Source organism: Heterodontus francisci, chromosome 9 (genome assembly GCF_036365525.1).
Source record: "Heterodontus francisci isolate sHetFra1 chromosome 9, sHetFra1.hap1, whole genome shotgun sequence".
NCBI classification, from domain to species: domain Eukaryota; kingdom Metazoa; phylum Chordata; class Chondrichthyes; order Heterodontiformes; family Heterodontidae; genus Heterodontus; species Heterodontus francisci.
Genome location: NC_090379.1, coordinates 121,755,710 through 121,764,524, shown reverse-complemented (window position 1 = coordinate 121,764,524; position 8,815 = coordinate 121,755,710).

The window sequence follows — 8,815 nt, the reverse complement described above, 5'->3', positions numbered from 1 at the left end:
TAACATGATATATGAATTTCAATACCAGTGTGATGCTAGGTATATAGGCTGTATGTCCCAAAGACTGACGGATCGTATCAAACAACATTTCTCTTCAGCTGTTCATAATGGGCAAGGTACGGGCCATACCCAACAAGCCCGCGCTTGCAAAACTCAAAACACAGTGTCCAACATTAGATGTGATTCCGCGATTGGACAACATTTGTGAAATAATCCTCAATGTGCTAAGAATTATACTGGCAACCATTTTAAGATTGTCAGCAGGACTCACAGTATCCATTTGCACATACTGGAAGTTACATATATTAATACACAGGGCCCAGTTCTTTGCAGACAGAAAGAATGTGTACACACATGGCGCCTGTTTCAGCTAACAAAATAACTGAGTCATTCACTGGCTCATTCCTCAGGGCAATGGCTTGACCAATCAGAGTCAAGCTGCCTGGTTTAAATTTCAAACAAAACTTGGCAGTGAACTTTCAGTCACGATAAAATGATGCATTCTCCTCTACCAATCAGAGTTCACTTGCCAATCAATCAGCACTCTCTTCTCATACGGTATGAAGTTGTTGCTTTCCCTTACAATGATATTCTTGTGGATTGTCCTGATGAGTGCAAGCTGAAAAGCTTCGACAACATGTCTCTATTTTCAGCAATACTCATTTCACTGAGTTTCTGATTGTAGATTTCTGTCTGTGGTTCTCCCTTTCTCTCTCACTCTATCTTTCTCTCCGAATGAGAGAAATGGGAGAGAGAGAGAGGGAGCGACAGAGACAGAGAGACACAGAGAGAGTGAGGGAAACTATGGGAAAGACTGCAAAACAGAGGACCAGGGGGATGAAGGGACACAGGATCTGAGGATCTCCAGTGTGTTGTCACTGCCCAGCTCCCAGCCTCTGAAGTAAATCCCCCCAGTCACACCGTTCCAGGAGGTCGGATGTGCAAAAATAAATCCTGGCACGGTGATTTTAAAAGGTCTCCTGAAGGAATCAGCAGCTTCTTCCTACTGTAATTTGAATGTACAAAACACGGATCCTGGGCTGAGTGGGGACAGGGGCAGTGAACATGAGAGGTATGGGGGATCACTAGTATTTGGGTTTTTACAATGAGACATAAACAGATGGTGAGACAGAGAGAGCAATAGAGGGAGAATAAGAGATTGAAATGACAGGATAAACACAGAAGCAGAGACAGGTTCAAGGGTCTCCAGTATTTAGAGACTGCCCAGCTCCCAGCCTGTGTAGAAATCCATCCTTCCCTGCTTCTTGCACCCTTCACAAAGACCCGAATTATCCCCTCCCTGTGAACAGACCCTATATCATATCTAACTCACTGTGAACAGACGCTGTCTAATTTTATTTAGAGATACAGCACTGAAACAGGCCCTTCGGCCCACCGAGTCTGTGCTGACCATCAACCACCCATTTATACTAATCCTACACAAATCCCATATTCCTACCACATCCCAAACTGTCCCTATATTCCCCTACTACATACCGAGACTAAGGGCAAGTTGTAATGGCCAATTTACCTATCAACCTGCAAGTCTTTGGTGGTGGGAGGAAACCGGAGCACCCACTGAAAACCCACGCAGACGCAGGGAGAACTTGCAAACTCCACATAGGCAGTACCCAGATTTGAACCCGGGTCGCTGGAGCGGTGAGGCTGCAGTGCTAACCACTGCGTCACTGTGCCCCACTCCCTGTAAACAGACCCTGTCTAATTCCCCCTCCCTGTGAACAGACCCTGTCTAATACCCACTCCCTGTGAAAAGATCCTGTCTAATTCCCCCTCCCTGTGAAGAGAACCTGTCTAATTCCCCCTCTCTTGGAACAGACCCTGTCGAATTCCCCCTCCCTGAAAACAGATGCTTTCTAATTCACCATCCCTGTGAACGGTCACTGTCGAATTCCCCCTCGCTGTAAACAGACCCTGTCTAATTCCCCCTCGCTGTAAACAGACCCTGTCTAATTCCCCCTCCATGTGAACAAACGATGTCGAATTCCCCCTCCCTGTGAACAGATCCTGCTTAATTCCCTCTCGCTGTGAACAGACCCTGTCTAATTCCCCCTCCCTGAAAACAGACCTTGTCTAATTCCCCCTCCCTGTGAACAGACCCTGTCGAATTCCCCCTCGCGGTGAACAGACACTGTCGAATTCCCCCTCCCTGTGAACAGACCCTGTCTAATTCCCCCTAACCTGTGAACAGACCCTGACTCATTCCCCCCTCCCTGTGAACAGACCCTGTCGAATTCCTCCTCTGAGAAACAGACCCTGTCTACAACCCCCCTCCTTGTGAACAGACCCTGTCTAATTCCCACTCGCTGTAAACAGACCCTGTCTAATTCCTCCTCCATGTGAACAAACGATGTCGAATTCCCCCTCCCTGTGAACAGATCCTGCTTAATTCCCCTCTTCCTGTGAACAGACCCTGTCTAATTCCCCCTCCCTGTAAACAGACCCTGTCTAATTCCCCCTCCCTGTGAACAGGCCCTGTCTAATTCCTCCTCCCTGTGAACAGGCCCTGTCTAATTCCCCCTCCCTGTGAACAGACCCTGTCGAATTCCCCCTCGTGGTGAACAGACACTGTTGAATTCCCCCTCCCTGTGAACAGACACTGTTGAATTCCCCCTCCCTGTGAACAGACCCTGTCTAATTCCCCCTCGCGGTGAACAGACCCTGACTAATTCCCCCCTCCCTGTGAACAGGCCCTGTCTAATTCCCCCTGCCTGTGAACAGACCCTGTCGAATTCCCCCTCGTGGTGAACAGACACTGTTGAATTCCCCCTCCCTGTGAACAGACCCTGTCTAATTCCCCCTCCCTGTGAACAGACCCTGTTGAATTCCCCCTCCCTGTGAACAGGCCCTGTCTAATTCCCCCTCCCTGTGAACAGGCCCTGTCTAATTCCCCCTCCCAGTGAACAGACCATGTCCAATTCCCCCTCCCAGTGAACAGACCATGTCCAATTACCCCTCCCTGTGAACAGGCCCTGTCTAATTACCCCTCCCTGTGAACAGACCCTGTCGAATTCCCCCTCGCGGTAAACAGACACTGTCGAATTCCCCCTCCCTGTGAACAGACCCTGTCTAATTCCCCCTAACCTGTGAACAGACCCTGACTCATTCCCCCCTCCCTGTGAACAGACCCTGTCTAATTCTTCTTCTTCTTCTTTGGGCCTCCTTATCTCGAGAGACAATGGATACGCGCCGGCGCATGCCTGGGCAAATTTATGGAGGTTGAGAGTTGCCCAGTCGTCAAAACCCCCCTCTCGGCCTTTCTGGTGGGGTCCAAAGGAGTGCAGGACACGACGTTTGGCACCAGTATGGCTGCAGGAACTGCCGGAAACATGCCAAAGGTGACACATGACCGCCTACGAGGTTCCGCTCCGGATTTTCTGTTAGGGTTTACTCCCTTAGCCTTGGTCTCTCCCGAGACGCCCACAAGGCAGTGGGGTTGTTGGGGCCCCTACACAGGTGTAGGATGGTGCCGGTGGGAGGAGGGGATGCAAGGGGGAGGGGTAGAGGGAGGAGGGGGGGGTGCAGGGGAAGGGGGTGCGGGGTGAAGATGGTAGCTTGTATATAATACTGACACTATTTACATTTCTTACAAAATTATTTTGTCTAGCTCACGTCAATCACATTATACTTTGCAGCAGATGCAAAACATTCTTAAATAGAGCAACACTGGTAGTGATCTGGAACCTGAAACTTTTAAATTATTTGTTGACCTCGAATTGAGCAATTTAGAAATAGTTATTAACTGAAATCACTCAGAGTATTCTAGTATTAGCCTTAAAGTGATACATTAGGTTAGCAGCTAAACATTATATTCCCTAGAGTTTAGAAACATATAAAACTCTTCAATGCCTTGACAGGGTAAATGCTGGAAGGATGTTTCCCCAGCCTGTCTAATTCCTCCTCTGAGAAACAGACCCTGTCTACATCCCCCCTCCATGTGAACAAACCCTGTCTAACACCCCCTCCCTGTGAACAGACCCTGTCTAATTCCCCCCCTCTTGTGAACAGACCCTGTCTAACTCCCCGTTCCCTGTGAACAGACCCTGTCTAATTCCCCCCTCCCTGTGAACAGAGCCTGTCGAATTCCCCTTCGCGGTGAACAGATCCTGTCGAATTCCCACTCCCTGTGAACAGACCCTGTCGAATTCCTCCTCGCGGTGAACAGACCCTGTCAAATTCCTCCTCTGAGAAACAGACCCTGTCTAATTCTCCCCTCCCTGTGAACAGACCCTGTCTAACTCCCCTCCCTGTGAACAGACCCTGTCTAATTCCCTCCTCCCTGTGAACAGACCCTGTCTAACTCCCCTCCCTGTGAACAGACCCTGTCTAATTCCCCCTCCCTGTGAACAGGCCCTGTCTAATTCCCCCTCCCTGTGAACAGGCCCTGTCGAATTCCCCCTCCCTGTGAACAGACCCTGTCGAATTCCCCCTTGTGGTGAACAGACACTGTTGAATTCCCCCTCCCTGTGAACAGACCCTGTCTAATTCCCCCTCGCGGTGAACAGACCCTGTCTAATTCCCCCTCCCTGTGAACAGACCCTGTCTAATTCCCCCTCCCTGTGAACAGGCCCTGTCTAATTCCCCCTACCTGTGAACAGGCCCTGTCTAATTCCCCCTCCCTGTGAACAGACCATGTCTAATTCCCCCTCCCTGTGAACAGGCCCTGTCTAATTCCCCCTCCCTGTGAACAGACCCTGTCTAATTCCCCCTCGCGGTGAACAGACCCTGTCTAATTCCCCCTCCCTGTGAACAGACCCTGTCTAATTCCCCCTCCCTGTGAACAGGCCCTGTCTAATTCCCCCTACCTGTGAACAGGCCCTGTCTAATTCCCCCTCCCTGTGAACAGACACTGTCGAATTCCCCCTCCCTGTGAACAGACCCTGTCTAATTCCCCCTAACCTGTGAACAGACCCTGACTCATTCCCCCCTCCCTGTGAACAGACCCTGTCTAATTCCTCCTCTGAGAAACAGACCCTGTCTACATCCCCCCTCCCTGTGAACAGACCCTGTCGAATTCCCCCTTCCCTGTGAACAGACCCTGTCTAATTCCCCCCTCCCTGTGAACAGATCCTGTCGAATTCCCCCTCCCTGTGAACAGACCCTGTCTAATTCCCCCCTCCCTCTGAACAGGCCCTGTCTAATTACTCCTCCCTGTGAACAAGCCCTGTCTAATTCCCCCTCCCTGTGAACAGACCGTCTAATTCCCCCTCCCTGTGAACAGACCCTGTCGAATTCCCCCTCGTGGTGAACAGACACTGTTGAATTCCCCCTCCCTGTGAACAGACCCTGTCTAATTCCCCCTCCCTGTGAACAGGCCCTGTCTAATTCCCCCTCCCTGTGAACAGACCATGTCCAATTCCCCCTTCCCTGTGAACAGACCCTGTCTAATTCCCCCCTCCCTGTGAACAGACCCTGTCGAATTCCCCTTCACGGTGAACAGATCCTGTCGAATTCCCCCTCCCTGTGAACAGACCCTGTCTAATTCCCCCTCCCTGTGAACAGGCCCTGTCTAATTCCCCCTCCCTGTGAACAGACCATGTCCAATTCCCCCTTCCCTGTGAACAGACCCTGTCTAATTCCCCCCTCCTTGTGAACAGACCCTGTCTAATTCCCCCTGGCGGTGAACAGACCCTGTCTAATTCCCCCCTCCCTCTGAACAGGCCCTGTCTAATTCCTCCTCCCTGTGAACAGGCCCTGTCTAATTCCCCCTCCCTGTGAACAGACCCTGTCGAATTCCCCCTCGTGGTGAACAGACACTGTTGAATTCCCCCTCCCTGTGAACAGACCCTGTCTAATTCCCCCTCCCTGTGAACAGACCATGTCCAATTCCCCCTCCCTGTGAACAGACCCTGTCTAATTCCCCCCTCCCTGTGAACAGACCCTGTCGAATTCCCCTTCGCGGTGAACAGATCCTGTCGAATTCCCACTCCCTGTGAACAGACCCTGTCGAATTCCTCATTGCGGTGAACAGACCCTGTCAAATTCCCCCTCCCTGTGAACAGGCCCTGTCTAATTCCCCCTCCCTGTGAACAGACCATGTCCAATTCCCCCTTCCCTGTGAACAGACCCTGTCTAATTCCCCCCTCCCTGTGAACAGACCCTGTCGAATTCCCCTTCACGGTGAACAGATCCTGTCGAATTCCCCCTCCCTGTGAACAGACCCTGTCTAATTCCCCCTCCCTGTGAACAGGCCCTGTCTAATTCCCCCTCCCTGTGAACAGACCATGTCCAATTCCCCCTTCCCTGTGAACAGACCCTGTCTAATTCCCCCCTCCTTGTGAACAGACCCTGTCTAATTCCCCCTGGCGGTGAACAGACCCTGTCTAATTCCCCCCTCCCTGTGAACAGGCCCTGTCTAATTCCCCCTCCCTGTGAACAGGCCCTGTCGAATTCCCCCTCGCGGTGAACAGACACTGTCGAATTCACCCTCCCTGTGAACAGACCCTGTCTAATTGCCCCTAACCTGTGAACAGACCCTGACTCATTCCCCCCTCCCTGTGAACAGACCCTGTCTAATTCCTCCTCTGAGAAACAGACCCTGTCTACATCCCCCCTCCTTGTGAACAGACCCTGTCTAACTCCCCCTCCCTGTGAACAGACCCTGTCTAATTCCCCCCCCCTTGTAAACAGACCCTGTCTAACTCCCCCTCCCTGTGAACAGACCCTGTCGAATTCCCCCTTCCCTGTGAACAGACCCTGTCTAATTCCCCCCTCCCTGTGAACAGACCCTGTCTAATTCCCCCCTCCCTGTGAACAGACCCTGTCTAACTCCCCCTCCCTGTGAACAGACCCTGTCTAACTCCCCCTTCCCTGTGAACAGACCCTGTCTAATTCCCCCCTCCCTGTGAACAGACCCTGTCTAACTCCCCCTTCCCTGTGAACAGACCCTGTCTAACTCCCCCTCCCTGTGAACAGACCCTGTCTAATTCCCCCCCCCTTGTAAACAGACCCTGTCTAACTCCCCCTCCCTGTGAACAGACCCTGTCTAACTCCCCCTCCCTGTGAACAGACCCTGTCTAATTCCCCCTCCCTGTGAACAGGCCCTGTCTAATTCCCCCCCCTGTGAACAGACCCTGTCTAACTCCCCTCCCTGTGAACAGACCCTGTCTAATTCCCCCTCCCTGTGAACAGGCCCTGTCTAATTCCCCCCCCCTTGTAAACAGACCCTGTCTAACTCCCCCTCCCTGTGAACAGACCCTGTCTAACTCCCCCTCCCTGTGAACAGACCCTGTCTAACTCCCCCTTCCCTGTGAACAGACCCTGTCTAATTCCCCCCTCCCTGTGAACAGACCCTGTCGAAATCCCCTTCGCGGTGAACAGATCCTGTTGAATTCCTCCTCGCGGTGAACAGACCCTGTCTAATTCCCCCCTCCCTGTGAACAGACCCTGTCTAACTCCCCTCCCTGTGAACAGACCCTGTCTAATTCCCCCTCCCTGTGAACAGGCCCTGTCTAATTCCCCCTCCCTGTGAACAGGCCCTGTCGAATTCCCCCTCCCTGTGAACAGACCCTGTCTAATTCCCCCTCCCTGTGAACAGGCCCTGTCTAATTCCCCCTCCCTGTGAACAGGCCCTGTCGAATTCCCCCTCCCTGTGAACAGACCCTGTCGAATTCCCCCTCCCTGTGAACAGACCCTGTCTAATTCCCCCTCCCTGTGAACAGACCCTGTCTAATTGCCCCCTCCCTGTGAACAGACCCTGTCTAATTCCCCCTCCCTGTGAACAGGCCCTGTCTAATTCCCCCTCCCTGTGAACAGGCCCTGTCTAATTCCCCCCTCCCTGTGAACAGGCCCTGTCTAATTCCTCCTCCCTGTGAATAGGCCCTGTCTAATTCCCCCTCCCTGTGAACAGACCCTGTCGAATTCCCCCTCGTGGTGAACAGACACTGTTGAATTCCCCCTCCCTGTGAACAGACCCTGTCTAATTCCCCCTCCCTGTGAACAGACCCTGTCGAATTCCCCCTCCCTGTGAACAGGCCCTGTCTAATTCCCCCTCCCTGTGAACAGACCATGTCTAATTCCCCCTCCCTGTGAACAGGCCCTGTCTAATTCCCCCTCCCTGTGAACAGACCCTGTCGAATTCCCCCTTGCGGTGAACAGACACTGTCGAATTCCCCCTCCTTGTGAACAGACCCTGTCTAATTCCCCCTAACCTGTGAACAGACCCTGACTCATTCCCCCCTCCTCTGAGAAACAGACCCTGTCTAATTCCCCCCTCCCTGTGAACAGACCCTGTCTAATTGCCCCCTCCCTTGTGAACAGACCATGACTAATTCCCCCCTCCCTGTGAACAGACCCTTTCGAATTTCCACTCTGTGAACAAACCCTGTCGAATTCCTCCTCTGAGAAACAGACCCTGTCTAATTTCCCCCTCCTTGTGAACAGACCCTGTCTAACTGCCCCTCCCTGTGAACAGACTCTGTCTAATTCCCCCTTCCCTGTGAACAGACCCTGTCTAATTCCCCCCTCCCTGTGAACCGACCCTGTCGAATTCCCCCTCGCGGTGAACAGACCCTGTCGAATTCCCACTCCCTGTGAACAGACCCTGTCTAATTCCCCCCTCCCTGCGAACAGACCCTTTCTAATTCCCCCTTACGTGTGAACAGAACCTGTGTAATTCCCCCTCCCTGTGAACAGACCCTGTCTAATCGCCCCTCCCTGTGAACAGACCCTGTCTAATCGCCCCTCCCTGTGAACAGACCCTGTCTAATCGCCCCCTCCTTGTGAACAGACCCTGTCTAATTCCCCCCTCCCTGTGAACAGACCCTGTCGAATTCCCCCCTCCCTGCAAACAGACCCG